Source organism: Trichechus manatus, unplaced genomic scaffold, assembly GCF_000243295.1.
Source record: "Trichechus manatus latirostris isolate Lorelei unplaced genomic scaffold, TriManLat1.0 scaffold00006, whole genome shotgun sequence".
NCBI classification, from domain to species: domain Eukaryota; kingdom Metazoa; phylum Chordata; class Mammalia; order Sirenia; family Trichechidae; genus Trichechus; species Trichechus manatus.
Genome location: NW_004443942.1, coordinates 22,073,136 through 22,091,907, shown reverse-complemented (window position 1 = coordinate 22,091,907; position 18,772 = coordinate 22,073,136).

Genomic DNA, 18,772 nt, shown 5'->3' with positions numbered 1-18,772 from the left:
ATTAGTTCTTTGGACTAATCTTTTCCTTGTATCCTGTTCTCTTCATTCTCCCTTGCTCCTGAAGGGATGAGACCAGTGGAGTATCTTAGATGGAACAATTTTCTTTTTAAAGAATGGTTTAATATGTTTGACAGCCATGAGTAGGAAATTCTTTACGTCTGCAAATTTCCAGATATCAAGCCAAAACTGAAAAAGCAGACACCTGTGTGGAATGCCATTCCTACATAAAGAGTTGGGAAAACTTGCCTTTGCTTCATGCTGCAATAGTGTATATTTAAAAGATTTGGATTGTAATTTTTTAATCTCCTACTTTCATTTTTAAAGGCACGGCAACTTTCTTTCACATTAATCTCTTCATGAGGAAGAAAGCATCATAGAGATTTTTTTCTGCCCTAGAGGTCAAATGTCTCACTGGACTTCAAATAACATTAGACATTGTAACTGTACAACAAATATTGAGAAAAGTGCTCCCAAAGTAATTCAAAATAACAACTATCATCTGCCCATAGTGTGCTAATTTGTCCACTTTGCTTGCTTTGAAATGTCTATTTTCAGTGTAATGATGGAATTATATGCCTATCCTCATTAGATCCTGGCATCACATCAAAATTATGTGTGTTGAGCTTGACAAAGTGGCAAATTCTATTTGAGTTCACTGTTTTATATGAAATGTTATACATCTGGTGTTTTTGAAAAAGACTTTTTTATACATCGATGGAAGGTTATGTAGTACCTTAGAAAGAGCTCTGAGTGAGAACTGGGAGACTCAGCCTCCAGCCCCGCCTCTGCCACTAAATAGCTGGCTGACTTTACAGTTAACTCTTCTGCATCTATTTCTTTAATAACGAGAATGAAAGGACTTTTCCTACTGAGCTGGAAGGGTGACTCCAGGAAGATAATAGATGTGAAAGAGCCTAGATATGTACAAGGGATACTTATTGTTACTATTATTTATCAAGATCCCTTAAGAAGACAATATAAAACAAAGCATTACATGGAGAACAGGAAGAGCAAGCCAGGCACAATCTACAAACTCTTGAAGAATAGTAGTTAATTGATGAGAATTTACAAATTAGGGATGAATAATAGTTAATCAGTGGTCCTTAACATGAACATCAGTCATTACCTGTATGTAAAATATAAAAATATTTCCAAATGACAGAATAATTGCTATGGTGAGGGCAAAATATCCACATGTTGGAAACCATCAAGTGAATGATTTAGAATAATTTAGACTTGGCTAAAGAGAAATGAAAAACCACCATAAAAAAGCATTCACATCATTGCTGTTAGGAGAATAAATCAGCACAACCTTTCTGATGTGAAATGTGACTATAATGGACATAACCTTGGGCACAGGGATTATGTGTCTAGAAAAACACATACCTAAACACATAATCAGGGGTATGTTCAAAGATATGTACAAAAACTTGCAAAGATTTTCACCATAGAATTGTTTAGGACAGTGAAAACAGGAAACAGTGTCCAACAACAGGGGTTGGATTAAGTATTTATAGTATGAAATTTCAGTAGTATACTAGGCAATTATTGAAAATCATCATGTATACATCCAGAAAAGACTTGTACAAAAATGTTTTAAGCAACTTTACTCAAACATGCCCAAAACTAGAAATAACCCAAATGTCCATCACAAGAAAAATGGGTAACCTAACCAGATTGTGGTATATTCATACAACAAAGTCCGTACTCAGCAATAAAAAAGATTGAACTACTTAATGTAACAACATGAACAAACTTCCAAAGCATTATGTTGAGAAAAAAGCCAAATCCAAAGACTACATACTGTATGATTCCATTTAAGTACAAGAACAGACAAAACTAAACATCCGTTATCTTAGAGGATGAACAGTTCTCTATCTTGATTGTACGTTAGTGACATGGTTGTATACATCTGTAAAACTCATCAAATTGTACAGTGCATTTTGCTATATCTAAGATTTACCTCAACAAAAAATTGTTGTGAAGCAATGTATATTTATGTGGAAATATTTTCAGAGTATGTTGCTAAAGGTAAAACAGTGACTAAAAAAAAACAATAGATGCTTCATGATGGAAGCAAAGGAGGGAGGAAGAGAGGGAGGGAGGATGAGTGTAAAGGACATAAAAATATGATAACAGTGATGACTTTGTAGTAGGAGTGTGAGTGATTTTTTTCTCTGTTTTTTCCACATTGAGCATTTGTTGTATTTGTAAAGAGAAAAAATATATTTATTTTTTAACTGTAAAATGACAAAAAAAAGTGTGAGTTTAGGAAGACAATAAGACTTTTCACTTAATTCAACCCTATGTTTCTGCAAACTTTGGTGCCTTAGGCAAAGGGTAAGATTATTCAAGTTATGTTAATAAGGCTTTTTAAAAATTGGGTGTCACCCCTGCTCTACAATTTTCCAACAAGATGGATAATTTGGAAAGTGCCACTTTCTGTCAGAACAAAGAGAAATGCAGATGATTTTTGAGAGAAGGGTTGGTTTTGTGCTCTAAGGAGACTTTTGTTTTCAAGGCTAAATTTGGGTCCTGCTTTAAGAAAAATCCAATGAAAGAAAAAAAGAAAACTGTCACTGTATCTTCAAAATGCATTTACAACGTGACATATACAGGAAAGGAAAAAAGCTCATGAAATTGAATGTTGGTTCCTTGAAATCTATATCTCTGATCATGTGGTGGTTAGGCATGTCAAAAATCAATTCTTCTCTTCATCTTGATAAAATTAAATTTAAATGTCTTTTTTTGGTTTTCTATGTTTAGAATTTTGAAAACTAGATTGAAGAGAGCAAAATATCTATATTGGCTTTTTTTCTAGAATTTGAAGTAATTTGATGTGAATGGTCGGGTCATACTATGTCACGGCTTGTATGGCATTCTAAAACAGAGATGGAAAGAAGCGTTGGGATTTTTCCACATTAACCATGAAAGAATTTTAATACTGGAAATGCATTTGAGATAATCTAGTCTAAGGTGAAGAAATAGGTTTTCGTTTCATATGTCACCTATAACGGTTTGATTGAGTTGCCTGGATTACTGGATTGAGGAATATTCAGAAGCTACCTCTTTGCTGAACAGGACAGCAGGCTGTAACTGATTAACAAAGTCTGGCCTGGCCATGGGAGGGGAAAGTGGTGGTATGCGTGTCAAGAATTTGCTGTGCTGGCTTTAGTCTAACCCACTGGTTGTACAAAGGAGAAAAGTGAGGCCCAGAGATCTGAATGTACAGATTCATTAGAACACCTAAACTCCATAGTGCCAATTCTCCTTCAGCATCCTCCTCCACTATCAACGCCTGCTCTCCATCCCATTTGCTAGCTTGCAAAATCTACCTCCACTTTCCCAGAATTCTTATATTATTTCCTAATTTTTACATCTACCATCTACCACCAGTTGTCATCAAGTTGATTCTGACTCATGGTGACCTCATGTGTGTCAGAGTAAAACTGTGCCCCATAGGGTTTTTGACAGCTGATTTTTCAGAAGTAGATTGCCAGCCCTTTCTTCTGAGGTACCTCTGGGTGAACCTGACCCTCCAACCTTTTGGTTAGCATCAGAGGACGTCAACCATTTGCACCACCCAGGAATTCCACACCTGCCACCACTCAGGGTTTATCTGTTCCGTACTAACCTCTGGAGGCCATTGAAATATATTGTTGGTATCTCACCTCCTCCAAGTTCAAGGTGTCAATTAGGTTGTAAAAAAATTCATTATCATTACACAATTGTTAGATTAGCTAAGGCCCTTGTAATTGCAAGCACATTTTTATTACAACCTATTTCAACCAAACCCTGACTGCTATTGTCTAATTCTGCTCAGGTATTCATTCAGGGAACAATGACACCATGACAGATTTGGAGATAGATTTTTTAAACAGGAAAATTTGATTAAATTGCTAAGAGTTAACTCTCCTTAAGCAATAGGTGTCCCACTTGCCTGACATCTTCTGCCAATTCAAAATGGCCTTCACCTCTTTAGATCGCAACCTTGAAATTTGGTCCTGCTCCTCTTTAACCTTTTCAGCCTCTTTCTCTACATCCTAATCCTCAATGTTAGGGTTGTTTTTTTTGTTGTTTTTGTTTTGTTTTTTGTTTTTTCTTTTTCAGATGAAGGTGAACTCCTTTAGAGATGAAGAAGTGAAACCATTGTAAATCAAGGATGTCAGTAAAAACTGTATATGTATGTTGAAATTCTCAAGGATAATAATAGACTTCATGTATAAAAAGGAAAAAGGTGAGTCAGGTACATTCATCTAAAGTTTGCTGCTTAATTGTTGTTGTTAGGTGCCGTGGAGTCAATTTTTGACTTATAGCATCCCAAAGTGACAGAATAGAACTTCCCCATAGGGTGTTCTAGTCTGTAATCTTTATGGAAGCAGATCTCCAGGTCTTTCTCCCACAGAGCCATTGGGTGGGTTTAAACTGCTAACCTTTCAGTTAGCGACCAAGTCTTTAACTCTTGCACCACCAGGGCTCCTCGCTGCTTAATTAGTCACTGCAAAACATAGAGCCTAATACCCACAACTATTTATATATACATTTATTATTTAGCTCATGATTTTGTGAGTTGGTTGGGATCACTGGGACAGCTCTTCTGGTCTAGGTGATATCTTGGCAGTTGGCTGGCAGCTCTGCTGGAGCTAGATGGTTTAAGAGCTAGATAGTCTCACTCACAAGTCTGTTGATTTGGTTGGTTCTCAGTAGGCCGGCTTGTCTCTGCTCCACGTGGTCACTGTCCTCGCATTGGCTCTGCTGGGCGGGTTCACAAGGTAAAAGTGGTCAGAGAGAGAAATTGTGAGACAGAGAGAGAGAGAGCTGCAAGGCTCATTGATATTCTGGCTCAGAACCAGCTGACTATCCTCTCTGCTGCATTCAATAAGGCAAAGCAAGTTATGAGGCCCGTCCAGCTTTGAAGGCTGGGAAAATGAACTCCATCTCTTGATGGGAGGATCTGCAAAGACTTTGTGGCCATTTGCAATCTACCACGACATATAAGTAAGGATGTGAGCAGACTCTATGTGGATACTGAAATTCTCATGGGTATGAAGAAGGTGAGATAGGTGACAAAAGCTTCATCTAATGTGGAAAGTAAACAAGTGAGAAGATGACCGTGAAGAGGGGAGAGGATGGCATAGAAAGACCAAATAAGGTCTCAGATAACAACAGGATTTTGTGTGGGAGTTGGAAGTAACAATGAGAATGTCAACCCTGCTTCTCTGCTCCATAATTCTTGGGGTATGTCACAAAGAGCAACCTCCACTCAAGACAGCTACGAAGGAACTAATATACTAAAGGAAGAGCAGAATTTCCTTTAAGAGAGGAGAAGACTCAGCATTTAGATAAAGAGACCTCGTAGACCTCAGTGGACACAGTAGACAGAGCTGGGAGAAGGAACAAAAGAGAGTGATTAACTGGGAGGCAGAAGATGGACAGAGGAATCTGGATGTTAGAGTATGAAAGGAAAATATTTGCATCGTTATCTGAGGATGACAGGGTCAGAAGCAAGAAACAAACTAGCCTCAAAGTTCTTAGTAGAAATTTGATCAAGGGGTAGCTTGAGTACTGACACTGACATTGGCCCCCATGTTTGGAGAACTCTGAACCTGCCTGCACCAGGCTCCAGGTATTACTACTGGTGGGGTCGCTCCAGTTGCCATTTAGCAAAGAAAAATACAGGATGCAGTGAATTTCAGATAAATATCAAATAATTTTTTAATATAAGTATGTCTCATGCAATATTTGGAATATGTTTTAACTTAAAAATTATTCATTGTTTGTCTGCAATTCAAATATACTGAGCATCCTGTATTTTACCTGGCAACCCTGGAGGACGGGGAAGAAAATGAAGCAAATACTGAACAGGTCTGGTAACAGGAACCATTCCTGGTGGCTAGTTAGCAAAGGTAGTCCCTGAGTGGTGCAAACAGTTAATGTGCTCGGTTGCTAGCCAAAAGGTTGGAGATTTGAGTCCATCCAGAGGTGCCTCAGAAGAAAGGCCTGGCGATCTACTTCCAAAAAATCAGCCATTGAAAATCTTATAGAGAACAGTTGTACTCTGACGCACATGAGATCACCGTGAGTCAGTGCCGACTCAATAGCAACTGGTTTAATTAGCAAAGAGCACCATCCATCTGTCAGTTTGTCATACTATAATGGCTTGCATGTTGCTATGATGCTGGAAGCCATGCCACCAGTATTTCATATACTAGCAGGGGCACCCAAAGTAGACAGGTTTCAGTGGAGCTTCCAGACTGAGACAGACTAGGAAGAAAGGCGTGGCCATCTACTTCCAGAATTAACCAATAAAAGCCTTACGTACTGCAACAGAATATTGCCCAATACAGTGCTAGAAGACGAGTCTCGCAGGGTGGAAGGCGCTACACAACGACTGCCTCAATGTCCACAAACATACAACAATCAAGAAGATGGCACAGGACTGGGCAATGTTTTGTTCTGTTGTACACCAGGTCACCATGAGTTGGAGCCAACTTGACTGCAACTAACAACAATTTGTAAAGAACCTGATCTGAAACTGAGTCTTCTGACTTCCAGTCTGGTGCCCCTTGCCCCTCCCATTTGCCAGGTAGGTTTTCTTTTTCATCCCTGTCCTTTCAAACCTCTATCTCAGCCATGCCTCTTTCATTTCATCTTGTCTTCCTTTCTTGGCCTTCAGATCTCCTGGTGCCAATCCATGGCTCTCCCCTCCTGCCCACAATTGTCTGGACCTTCCAGTCAACTTCAAGCTCATTATAAAATTAGAATTTCTACTCCACCACTCACATTTCCAGATTTCTGTATACAGGAGAAAAGGGGTAAAATTGCCACCTACTATAAATTGGGAGCGGGAATACTTTAATCACACCATCGTTTGCAACTGTGTGTCTGCTGAAAGAATGTGTCCCTAATTCTCATTCATCAGGAATGAAAGTGAGACCCATTAAGAAATATCAAATAAAATATTTAAATATATTTAGATTTCATATCTTCAGATTGAGGAAAACCATAATATGACTGATTACGGAAACCCTCGAGGTTTGTAGGAAGGGCTGCTTCTTTTAGTGAGCAGTGAATAAATACCAAAATGAAGTACTTAAAATTGGTTTACAATACACCTCAGCCCAAAGCCAATAAATTAATAAAACCTGATAAGTTTTCAGATCCCTTGAGGGGTGAATATGCAGCTTGCAACACAGCAAATTCACAGCAACATCATAGAATCATGCAAGTTAATTTTTTCATTCCCTGTGTGGCAAGGTCAAGATAGTTTTTCACTGCCAGACCCTCTTTTAAAAATATATATAGTTATTTTCACATATTGCTTAATAATGATTTTCATGTCATTCTTTTTTTTTTCCAATTGCTTTTGAGGAATTCCAAGTTAAAAATAAGGAGAACTGCAGATGGCTTTTATCTTATTTACTCAAGTCTTCAGTGCACTCTGTAATCAGTGTGGTACACTTATCCTGGTGCGGGGCAGGGAATCGCATACCCAGCTCCTATTACTGTTCCTAAATTATTGTTCCCATATGCACCATCCTGAAAATGTACCCCAATGGGCTTTGTTTGTGTTGTGTATTCCTGCAGTCGGCTGTGTTAGGAATCTCACCAGAAATCTGGGAAAGACCAATTAAAAGGCAAATTCCTCCCTTTCCGTTCCAATAACGCTGACCCAAGAAACTGAACATAAGGAAATAAATGTGAATTATTCTCTATGTTTTGCATAAACATTGTAAATTTTAAAACACATTTTAATATTGAGCACAACCTCACGTGTCCCCGAGAGTTTTGTTTACAAACCATTTAAAGACACATCATGCAGACAGACTACCTTTATCGTTCTAATGACCCCAGATACTTTGCATTAAAGCCATTCTGATGGTTGGGGCTTGAACGATCACAGAATCAAACAACAGTGTAGAGAAGCTCCCATCTTTATCCAGCGCACGAATTGGATATTTTCCCATAGGTAATAGCAGTTAGGCCAGGGTCCATTTCCCCAATAGTACATTTTAGTTAACCCCTTCTCTGATTAAATAACACTGTTTTATAGTTACTGATGATTTCCAGGGTTACAACTTGGGAGAGATCCCATCTCATGTGAACGCCCCAAAAAGGTTTGTGGAATTGACAGTCTCCCATGTTTTGGTTTCCTCCTTACCGGAGACAGTAGGACATAGTCTCTGCCCTCAAGTAGTTCCCAATCAAATCTCAGGAGAGGATGAAGACTCTGGAGTAGAAAGGACTCTTTCAGTAAATTGTTATTGTTGTTGGGTGCCGTAGAGTCAATTTCAACTCATAGCGACCCCATCTGATGGAGTAGAACTGCTTCATCGGATTTTCTAGGCTGTAATTTTATGGGAGCAGATTGCCAGGTCTTTCTCCCGTGGAGCTGCTAAGTGGGTTCGAACCGCCAACCTTTTGGTTAGCAGCCAAGCACTTAACAGTTGTACCAGCAGAGCTCCTTTTTTTCAGTAAACTAGGCACATGTAATCCAGTCTTTTTTTTCTTTCTCTCTCTTTTTCTTCTTTTAGGAGCACTCATCTTAGCTGGTCTCGAATCATGGCAACCTCATGCAAAACGGAACAAAACGCTCCCTGATCCCCATGATCAGCTGAGGATCAAACCTTTGTGATCCATAGGGTTTTCATAGGCTGATTTTCAGAAGTAGATCGCCAGGCCTTTCTTCTTAGTCAGACTTAGTCTGGAAGCTCCCTGGAATCTGTTAAGCATCAGAGCAACAAGTAAGCCTCCACTGACAGACAGGTGGTAGCTGCACATGAGGTGCATTGGCCGGAACCGAACCCTGGTCTCGCACATGGAAGGCGAGAATTCTGCCACTGGACCACCACTTTCTCCTGATCTTAATTACTAGGGTAAAATGTTTCAACTGTTTTTCCTTTTGTTTTACTTAAAAGACTGTTTCTTTTCTTTTTAATTGTACTTTAGATGAAAGTTTACAGAACAAATAGTTTCTCATTAAACAGTACGCATATTGTTTTATGACAGTGGTTAACGACCCCATGACATGCCAACACTGTCCCGTCTCAACCTTGGGTTCCCTATTACCAGCTTTCCTGTCCCCTCCTGCCTTCCAGTCCTTGTCCCTGGTCTGTTGTGCCCCATTAGTCTCGTTTTGTTTTATGGGGCTGTCTAATCTTTGGCTGGACAGTGAACCTCGGGAGTGACTTCATTATGAGCTAAAAGGGTGTCCGGGGGCCATACTCTCGAGGTTTCTCCAGTCTCTGTCAGGCCGGTAAGTCTGGTCTTTTTTTGTGATCTAGACTTTTGTTCTACATTTTTCTCCAGCTCTGTCCAGGACCCTCTGTTGCGATCCCTGTCAGAGCAGTCAGTGATGGTAGCTGGGCATCATCTAGTTGTACTGGACTCAGTCTGGTAGAGGCCATGGTAGTTGTGGTCCATTAGTCCTTTGGACTAATCTTTCCCTTGTGTCTTGTTTTCTTCATTCTCCCTTGCTCCCGAAGGGGTGAGTGAGACCAGTGGAGTATCTTAGATGGCTGCTCACAGGCTTTTAAGACCTCAGACCCTACTCACCACACCAACGTAGAATGTAGAACATTGTCTTTATAAACTGTGTTATGCCAGTTGAGCTAGATGTTCCCTGAGACCATGGTCCCCACAGCCCTCCGCCCAGCAATTTGGTCCCTCAGGGAGTTTGGATGTGTCTGTGGAGCTTCCACGACCTTGCCTTGTACAAGCTGTGCTGGCTTCCCCAGTATTGTGTACTGTCTTACCCTTCACCAAAGTTACCACTTATCTATTGTCTATTTAGTATTCCCTCCCCCACCCCTCCCATCCCTCATAACCAACAAAGACTGTTTCTTTTTGTGTGTAAACATTAAAAGACTTTTTCTTTTCTTAACAAATACAGATTTCTCTCAGAAGTGTTTCATTAAAACAACTACCCTTCAAAACAAAACAAAAAACCTAACCACACAATAATCCACAGTGATCGGTTAATAAAAAGAAACACCCTAGCTCAAAAATGAAACAGAGCTGTCATTCAGATGGACAAAAAGAGAAATATTTTGGTCCTAGCAGCGAATCTTGGTTCTAACGATCTAAAATACACCGCCTGATTTGTGAGCTGTTTGCTTCTATCCATGTATCTATTTTATCTTTATTAGAGAAGTTGATGAGGCCTTTGATGTTCCAAAAATGCAATATGGGATGAATTAAACATTTTTACAGTCATGTGTGCAGATTTGGATTTGAATATTTTTTTAAATCCAGTCAACCAGTGTCCATAGCATTTTTCATTATTATTAACATCTTCTCCCATCAGTTTCTTTTCCAGCCTGATACCTCAGCCTGATTAATGGACTAGTAGCAGGGACGACTTTTTTAAAATGATGTTTTGCTTAAAGCATCTGTTTATGTTTCAACAAAACAAATAAAGTCAGGCATACTAAGGAATATGGTGTTTAGAAACAAAGAGAACAACCAAGATTAGAGAAAAGTTAACTGTTCCCTGGGGAGAAACCCTTGTGGTTAAACTGTTTCATCAGCAACAATACAGAAATTGTTTTAATGGTGTTTTGAGCATCTTATTCTTGCAAAAATAGTACCCATGCTCACAAAACAGCAAAGGTTGAAATCAAGGCTATGTATTTGAAAAGTAAGAATTTATTTAGTGCAATATTTCATAAAGTCAGTCAGGAGTGTGACGATATAAGGAATTTATGATACGCCTTCATTCTGGGCAAATATTTTTCAGGCTAAGCTGATTAATGCTATTGAGAACGTTAAAAATACTTCTCTATTATTCAGGATCTAGACAGAGGTTTACTTTTTAGTACCGGGTTCTTGGGCAAGAAAGCGCATGGCAAAGCTTATTTAATAGCAGTTAAAGAGAAGTCATACAGGATGTAAAACTGAAGTTGTCTATTTATAAAGGAGCAAAAGTGTGCCTATGGGGTTCATCTTTGCTTGCCCTTTCCAATTCAAAGAACAATATTTTTTTTCCTTTCGGTTTTTATTTGCCAAGCTCCCCAATTTTTTTTTTGTGGAAGAGAGGCATTTTCTTCACATGCTGAAATCTGATGTAGCCTTTCTCTGTCTTTCAAAACACTGTAGTCATTAAATGCATGCTGCCATCATTAGGGTATCTTGGAGGAACTTCAAGATTTGTCACAGCAAACCTCACCGTGTGCATGGTAAGACATAAGCAGACATGGCAGGGTCCACCTCAGGCAAAACATCCACATTAGAAGCTTTGAATGTTTTTCTCCCTTGGTGTAAGCTACAGATTGGTGTCCTTCCATTAAGTGCTTTGATTTGCCTTGATAAAGGCTGTTTGCCACAGCCCGTGTTTGGGGGTAGAAGTTCTTTGGTACAACTTGTCATTATTTATGTAAAAGAAAGGAAAACCTTGTCTAGTAAATTAATTAGAATGTGGCCTGAAAAGGAATATTTTTGATCAGTGAAAACAGAAGTCTTCGGGGAAAGAAAAAAAAAAGGCAGAAAGGTTCAAAATACAGAGCTGCATTGTTTGCAGAAAGCCTGCTGCCTCCTTTATGCTTAACGGAGCCACGCCAGCAGCCTTCTTGAATTTCTACAAGAACACAGTTTCAGATCATCTGCATTCAGGGCCAGAGTCATGCCCCTGGAACCGATAATCGCCTCTGACAGGATTTAATTACCTTCTCGAGGACCTTTTCTCTGTTTGATTGGAGACCACCCCCTGCCTCCGATCAAATCAGACAGTAATAACACGTTGAAGCGCAGCAGCCAATCACGAGTCAAGTCTGAACAGTGACCTTGCTGAGTCGAAGCTGATTGGTGGTGTCAGCCTTGTCAACGGTGTCAGTGAACCATCAGACAAGAAAGAGCGCGGTGGGGGGAGCGGAGGAGAGCGAGGGGAGATAAGAGAACAGCATTAATGCTAATGGGGGCTGTCAGCATTCAAGGCTCCAGGCCGCCGTACAAGCGGTCTTGCACAAAAACAAAAACGTTAGAGAACTCGTACAAGTCTAAAATATTCAGAATGGGGACATTGTCGCTTCTCCACTTTGGGGCATCTATTCAAGATATAATTCACATGTAATTCAGATACACCATGTATAAACACATGTAGTGACAGAGACACAAACATGACGTGACGGAATAATTTTCATGAAAGGAAAAAGCCCCACAAAACTTAGCCCGATGAATTGCGGGAGATGGGGGTAAACTATCGCTACATGACTTTTTTTTTTTTTTAACCATCGGACTGAGAATGGTGGTATTTAAGATGCACCACGAAACCCTGCTTTTAATATTAACTTGACTTAGCAGTCACTATATTATTTATAACCATTTTAGTGTGGGATATAAGCCTACCTATAATCTTAAAGAATAATGCATTCATTAAATGGCCAATCTTTGCATACATATAATTTTAAGATAATTTGTAGTAATGCGATAATTCTTGTGATCTGCAAAAAATAATTGAACTAAGACATAAAATTTGGCTAACCTCTATTCCATTGAGAAAGGTGCTTTTCCCCAGAAAAATAACACTACCTCATCAGAGAGTTATAATATGCAAAAAGACTCTTATGAAATGGTAATGAACTGAGATTTGGAAGAGAAGTAGAACATATTATTAGTTCTGTACTAATTTAGAGCATAAGTTATTCATTATATTTGTCTGTAAATAATCTTTTCCATAGCATTTATTTTGTTTCTGACTCACACACCTCTTTACAAATGCAGCAGCTAATATGAAACATTGTATTTGCAGAGGTTTATTGGAATTTCTTTTAATTTAGAGAATGAAAATCTGTTATATTTAGGGGAAATGGAATGCTTACCAATTGTGATTCACGGTATTTTTCATAAATCTTTTAAGAAAACTGTAGGCTCATTTAATTCCTCTCACAAAAAAGAAGGAGCACTTTTTTACGTGGCTCTTGAACTTTACCAGTTACTTTTAACAATATCACCTGATTTAAGTCAAACTTCTGCCTCACGTCTACAAATACACATTTCTCTGAGCAATGTCCAGTTTCACCGAGGAATTTTACCTAAACAGCCATTTCACAAGCTGATTTATCATTCCGTGTTTCTGACTCCTCAATTCTATTCTTTACACACCTCGCTCCCAATGAAACAGGTTTTTAAATAAAGAAAGGAATCGTTTCCTATATGTTTGCAATCCTTTTCTTCTATAGTCAAGGGATTTAAAATGTAGTTTAATTAGTATATAAAGAAATCATACTTTTATGCACTTGATCAAAATTTACAATGGGCTTATTAAGATGATATAGTTATTTTAACTTTTAAAATAGTTGTTTGAAAGAACCTCCAGCGGTGCAGTGCCATTTTGAAAAGATTGCTTATTTTCATTGCCTCATAGTTAAAATAAGTTATTTAGGGAAAATATCTTACACTGGAAATCAGAGCTTGGAGTCTAGTTAGTTCCACCTTTGCTATTGACAAGCTGTCCAGTTCGGAGTTAGTCACTTTGTCTTCATGTGTATTAGTTCACTCAGCTATAAAGGCAGTTAACTTGAGGTTACCTGAAGAATTAAAACTGTGTGGTCTAGGGGTATAATCAGAATGCAGACATGATAACGGAGTCATTTAAGCTTCTTAGAATCACTATCCTGTGTTGGTTTCTCTCTGCCTCTACTCCTTCCAGCCTCATCTTGCCACACTCTCAGCAACATCCAACACAAACATGTGCACACTGACAGATGTTTTGACCACTAATGAGAGGTAGGTAATAAGTTGTCACCATCAGTGTCAGGACTAGAACCCAAATTTACTAAATCTTATCCCTATGTTTGTTCCCCACTCTTTGCCATTTGTAACTAACACACTGTTTGTACTCAGGCTAACGCTGATCTTTCTACTGGCGTGGTCTTCAGTATATTTTTCATTGGTAGACTCCGTATCATTCAATCTATGCAACAAAGCAGATGTATAACAAATACTTTTTTTTTTTTAAGAGACTCTGCTAAAGTAAACAAACCTAGTTCATATGTGATTATCATCAATTTGAATTATTGGCCACTTTTGGCTGCTATTCCCAAGTTAAGAATACATGGAACTCTGAAAATAAGGACAACTTATATTTAAATACTTTGAAAGTCTTAAAGACAGCGTAACAGGTAAGTATGTATATTTTCCAAACATAGGAAGGCTTATTATATCTCAAAGCTGGTAATCAATAACATTTTATTTCAATGGAGGATACCACAATTTCCAAAGACAATTTACCCTCAATTGTGAAGGAAAGGATACATTTTCATTCTACCCTCCTGGAACCATATCTTCTATAGCCACTTCAGGTCAGAGAAACAGCAAGAGAGAGGAAAGGAAGAAGCCGATATCCTGCCTTGTTTCATTTCTTTAGCAATAACATTCTCACCCTGCAAAGGTGAATAATTACTATCCATTTGACTCCACCTAATTATGTCCACATTTGTTTGTTCTGTTCATTTGAAAATGCTTTCCTTTGGAGAAAATAGCCTTCGCTTATCTTTACAGTTTCTATTTCTTAAATGGACACTTTTGGAATTAGAGAGATTCTATCTTAGTTTTGAAAAGCCTTTCCCTTTTTGTGCTAATCATTAGGAATCAATGACAATGCTTACTATTTTTCTAAATGGGACACAGAATATTAACCAATTGCTGGGTTTAGATTCTTATAAACAGAGAATTGAACCTCCTGTAATCCTAGATTATGTCACTTTTTTTTTTCCTAGAGAGATGAAAAAAAGGCTTTAGATCCTTTAAAAACTCAGTACACACAAAAACTGAGAAATTAAAGAGAAGCTACGCATCAAACCCTGGGTTCTATCTTGGTTGCTGTTTCAGAATGATCCTTGTATAACATGAGTTACACAACAGAGTGACTCTAATTGCAAATTCAATCACTCCTGGACTGAGGCTCAGAAATCAATTCCCAGTAAAATATGACCCTCAGTCATTCAAAACAATAGAATAGTCAATATTCCACCATCATCAGCTTAGTTAGGAACTATTTCAATACAACACATATTTAGTTCTTTTGCTATGCCAGGCTTTTTTTTTTTTTTTTTTTTTTAATTCCACATAACCCTGCCTAACATTCTCAAGAATCGAAACTGTGATGGAAAGTTAAATAAAATCATGAGGTTGCCAAGACTTGTAGAAAGAATTTCAGTCAAACATTTCTGATTCCAGACTTCTGATCTTTTCCTTAATTCATATTGATTGTCAAGTTCACTTGTGTCCTTCTGGCTTACCAATTTAAATTCAGACAAAGATCATCCAAGTGACGGGGAGAGTAATGCTGACTAGGGGAAGGGGAGGAAGGGGGTAGAGAAAAGACAGGTTCAACTAGATAGTCTAGAATCTGAGCTGAGATTGTAGAATCCTGGAGTTTACCAAGTTTACCACACTTACAGGAACTGAATGGAAAGCACAATACAATTTTAGGATAAGACTTTTACATTATTTTCTCTAAAACTCAAAGAATAGGATAGAAAGAGACAGCTACATAGAACTAGAAATGAAATCTAGATAGGAAATAAACAAGATAATTATGAAATAGTGTTTCCAAGACTGAAATTCCTGAATCTTGACCTCTAATACTGATTTTGTCATTTGGCGTCCTTATCAAATTACCTGACCAACAAAATTTCAGTTTCACTTTCTAAACCCAGGACTCAGAGATAATTAAGGCATGGTTCTTTCTTTCTTGGTTTGATCTTTTGAAATTCCTGAATAAAATACCCAAGGTTTATGTTGTTTTGTCACATTACTATTGTTACTATTATAACAATATCGGTGTTTAGCTTATGTGATTGGGAAGGGGTGTTTCTAAAAAGAATATATCTGATTAAGTGCACTGTTAATATTTACTTCAGAATCCACATTTTAAAAGACTTGCACACAAAAGGCTTAGAAATGCATCCAAAATGAGAAACTCCAGTCAACTGATTACTCAGCTGGCAAAATGGAAATTTCCAGTGGCATAGACAGCTAATTGTGGCCTGCCTCTGGAATGACAGGTCTATAATTTTTAGTTTTGTGTGCATTGAAAACCAGTCACCTTGACACTCAGTGGTCCATTATCTACCGGCCACCAACCATATGATGATGTTCAAGGAGTGACAGGCACTTTCCATTATGGGTGATGAAACACACCGTGTTTTATTTGGATAAAGCTGTCCTGAGAAAAAAAGAAAGCCAGGTGCCTACTCCTCCCCACGAGTTGCAATGACACTGGAACACCTTTAATTCCAGAGAATCAACTTCTTTGTTCTTTTATAATAACAACCATCAGTTACTCTTAGTATCCATTGCCAACATCCTTATAGTGCTTTAATATGTCATGATCTAGCCTTTTAAATATAAATTTCACCTCTTAATGTCAAGAGCTTTCCCCATTAAATTATATTATGTTCAAAGAACTTGAAACTTGGTTGAAGACTACATCCTAGCAAAAGCTTAACATATTTTTCTTTGTCTTTTCTTTTTCTATTTTTTACTCAAAGCTATCATTTCAATTGTTCCAAGGCTTCATGGTGTAAGGGAATATTATTGAACCAAGAGCTAGGAGATGAAATTATAATCCCAGTTGTGAACTATTTGGCTGTTGACCTTGCAGAAGTCTGTTACCTCTCTGAGCCTCAAATTACTAATCTTTGAAATAAAGAGGCTGAATCCCATATTTTCATTCTCTTTTATCCCTGGCAGTCTCTGTATCTGTATAAATATCAAGGCCTTGATCATAAAACTTCCTTGACTACAAATGGCTCTGAATTCTATTTGACAAATGTAGCAGTGAGGATGTGTTCAAATGCAAGTAACAATATCAACTATCTGTGGCATAAACAGAAAAGACAGTTAATTATCTTACCTAATAGAAAGATTGGAGGTATGTTGTGCTAGGTTTGGTGCAACAATTCAGCATTGCTATCACGAATTCAGGTTCTCTCTATCCTTAATGTGTGGAGTTTTCCTCCTTAATGTGTGGCGTTTTCCTCCTTAGATGTCTCTTTCTGGTTTTAAGATCGCTGTGACAGTTCCCAGGCATCAAAGCCTCTTCAAAAATCCTTAGAAGGAAGAAAGGGGAAGATTGGCCAACCGACTAGAAGAGGTCCATATCTGTGCCCATTCCAAAGAAAGGTGATCCAACAGAATGTTGAAATTAATGAACAATATCATTAATATCACACTCAAGTAAAATTTTGCTGAAGATAATTCAAAACAGTTGCAGCAGTACATTGACAGCAAACTGCCAGAAATTCAAGCCAGGTTCAGAAGAGGACATGGAACGAGGCTTACCATTGCTAATGTCAGATGGATCTTGGCTGAAAGCAGAGAATACCAGAAAGCTGTTTACTTGTATTTTATTGACTATGCAAAGGCGTTTGAGTGTGTGGATCATAACAAATTATGAATAACATCGCAAAGAATGGGAAATTCCAGAACACTTACTTGTGCTCATGTGGAACTTGTACATAGACCAAGAAGAAGTTGTTTGAACAGAACAAGGGGATACTTCGTGGTTTAAAATCAGGAAAGGTATGCGTCAGGGTTGTATCCTTTCACCATACTTATTCAATCTGTATGCTGAGCAAATAATCCAAAAACCTGGACTATATGAAGAAGAACGGGGCATCAGGACTGGCGGAAGACTCATTAACAACCTGTGTTATGCAGATGACACAACCTTGCTTGCAGAAAGTGAAGAGGATTTGAACCACTTAATGATGAAGACCAAAGACTACAGCCTTCAGTATGCATTACACCTCAACATAAAGAAAACAAAAATCCTTACAAGTGGACCAATAAGCAACATCATGATAAATAAAGAAAAGATTGAATTTGTCAAGGATTTCATTTTACCTGGATCCACAGTTAATGCCCATGGAAGCAGCAGTCAAGAAATCAAAAGGCATATTGTACTGGGCAAATCTGCTGCAAAAGACTTCTTTAAAGTATTAAAAAGCAAAAATGTCTCTTTAAGGACTAAGGTGCACCTGACCCAAGCTGTGGTATTTCCAATTGCCTGATACGCATGCGAAAGCTGGACAATGAATAAGGAAGACAGAAGAAGAATTGATGTCTTCGAATTATAGCGTTGGAGAAAAATATTGTATACACCATGGAATTCCAGAAGAATGAAAAATTTGTCTTGGAAGAAGTACAGCCAGAATGCTCCCTAGAAGCAAGGATGGCAAAACTTCATCTCAAGAACTTTGGACATGTTATCAGGAGGGACCAGTCCCCTGGAGAAGGACATCATGCTCGGTAAAGTAGAGGGTGAGGGAAAAAGAGGAAGAACCTCAATGAGACAGATTGACACAGTGGCTGCAACAATGGGCTCAAGCATAACAACAATTGTAAGGATGGCGCAGGACAGGGCAGTGTTTTGTTCTATTGTGCTTGGGGTGGCTATGAGTTGGAACGGATTTGATGACACCTAACAATAACAACAGCAATGACCTTGTATTTGTTTCCTAGGGCTGCCATAACAAATTACCACAAACTTGGTAGCTTAAAACAACAGATATTTATTCTCTTACAGTTCTGGAAGCCAGAAGTCTGAAATTAATGTGTCACTAGGGCTGAACTCCTCCAGAGGTCAAGGGGAGATTTTATTCCGTGCCTTTTCCATCTTCTGGTGCTCCAAGCACCTCTTGGCTTGTGGCTACATCACTGCAATCTCTGCTTCCCTCTTCACATGGTCTTCTCCTCTTCTGTCTCTCAAATCTCCTGTCTGTCTCTTATAAGGACAGTTGTTATTGGATTTTGGGCCCACCCAGAAAAT